Genomic DNA, 2,261 nt, shown 5'->3' on the forward strand with positions numbered 1-2,261 from the left:
GTGTGCCCTCACAGCTCAGAAGGTCAACTGTATCCTGGGCTGCATCCAAAGCAGCATGGCCAGAAGGTCAAGGGAGGTGATCCTGCTCCTCTTCTCTGCACTGATGAGGCCTCATCTGGACAACGGCATCCAGATGTGGAGTTCTCAGTACAGGAGGGACATAGATCTGCTGGACTGTGTCCAGAGAAAGGCCACTGAAATAATCCCAAGGATGGAACACATCTCCTGTGAGGACAGGCTGAGAGAGATAGAGCTGTTCATCTTGGAGAAGAGAAGATTGAGAGGTGATAACAGCCTTTCAGTATCTAAATTAGGGCTACAGGAAAAAAAATGTACAGACTCCCTAGCAGGGTTTGTGGGTATAGAATAGGAAACATTTTCAAGCTCAAAGAGGGTAGATATAGGTTAGATATCAGGAAAAAGGCTTTTACGGTGAGAGTGATGAAGCACTGGAACAGGTTGCCTAGTGATGTGGCTGATGCCCCATCCCTGGAGACTACCAAGTGAGGCTGAATCAGGCCCTGAGCAACCTGACTAAGCTGTGGATTTTGCAGTTCACTGCAGGGGTGTTGGACTGTATGGCCTTCAGAGGTCCCTTCCAACTCTAACCATCCTATGATTCCATGATCCTCACTGGGTGATCTTACATCCCTTGATGCTTTGGAGCCCTCTTCACGTTCCAAATCTCTTCTGTATTTTGAATAGGCCAAAGAGGGTACTAAGACTTCATCACAACTTATCAGCAGTGTTCCCTGTCTCATCTTACAGCACATCTCTACTCTTTTTTGTCGTGAGCAAGCTGAGGAGTCAGAAACAAGCACAGGACTAGAGGTGACTTTAGCCCTATTCAATAAATCTACAGTAGATTATAAGAATCTGTGAATTTATGTTAAACTCAGACTTTTTGCTTCTGAATGTTAAACATTTGATGTCTCTGAAGTTAGAATAAGCTAAGATAAGAGTGATGCTCAAATGTTGATTACATGTCTTTACCAGTGGCAGATACAATCTGCTTTAAAGCTAAAATACAATGAAAAATATTTTTATTATGCCACAAATTATAAAATAATTCCTTCAGCAGCTCTAAAACACTAACAAAAAGACTATTTTCCAAATCAAACAGAATAATGCAGAAATCCATTACATGGCGTTTTGGCTTAAAATGAAAGTCTAAACATAATCTTGTTCTCAGCAGCTCTTGTCATGCATTCTCTCTATCTCTTTTGTTATACCTTCAGTGCTGATGCAATCCCTGTATGGAGTTGAAGCAGTTCATTGACTGGCAAGAAAAAATAAAAATCATTCATTCCTAGCTGGGAAATTTTACAAGGATCAGTAAGTGAAGACAAGTGAGGAAATGGCAGAACTGTCTTAGATTTTGCAAGGGAACCACATAGTAATATTCTCCAGAGAATTTGAAGGTATCAGAATTGGCATAAGTTTCTTGCACTGAGCCATGAATATATAATACTGTTTTAAAAAATTATCTCCTATTTTAAATTAGTTGGATCCACCCTCTTGTTTAGTGAAAAGGAGAAGAAAAATATATTGCAGCAATAAGATAGAATTAAAACCATGGTTCAATAACTGGTATCTTAACATTATTTTTTGTCAGAATTATTTACTTCCATCAACATTATGGCTGTAATAATCTGCTCAAAATAACTGAGATATGTCCAAGAAAATCGGTATTTATTAACTGTTTTTGAACACTGGAAAAGCACAAGACATTGTGAAAATAAATATATATTTTTTCTATAACAGATTAGACCTTTAACTGTAAATGTTAGAAGATGCTTAATCAGTAGGGGGAAAAAAAAAGAAGAAGAAGAAAAAAGATAAAATATGACAGTGGAAAACACTTTGTAAGGTATAACACATTGTGGGTCAGATTATTCCCAGATGTAGAGACTAGAAAAAAAATCCTATATGATTTTGTGTATCCTGTTCTGAAATGAGCTGTCAAGCACATATCAGGGAATAGCAGATGTTAAAGACCACAGTGCTTCAAATGTCAAAGAAATTCAACCTCCGTAACAGTTTGAAACCATCTGTTGACGTGCAAGTAGGATACTGAATGTCAAGTAAGTTAGATTTTGAATTTGTAGTTCAAGACTTTGGAATCAGCTCTGCCCTTGAGTATTTTTTGTGAATCATGAGTTTAATGTAAATAAGTTCAATACAAGTTGCTCTTTGAAGTACTATAGTCAAGTGCATCTTGTGGATATTTCTTCAGGTGAAATGAGGAAAAGAAAGAAAGA

Source organism: Meleagris gallopavo, chromosome 1 (genome assembly GCF_000146605.3).
Source record: "Meleagris gallopavo isolate NT-WF06-2002-E0010 breed Aviagen turkey brand Nicholas breeding stock chromosome 1, Turkey_5.1, whole genome shotgun sequence".
NCBI classification, from domain to species: domain Eukaryota; kingdom Metazoa; phylum Chordata; class Aves; order Galliformes; family Phasianidae; genus Meleagris; species Meleagris gallopavo.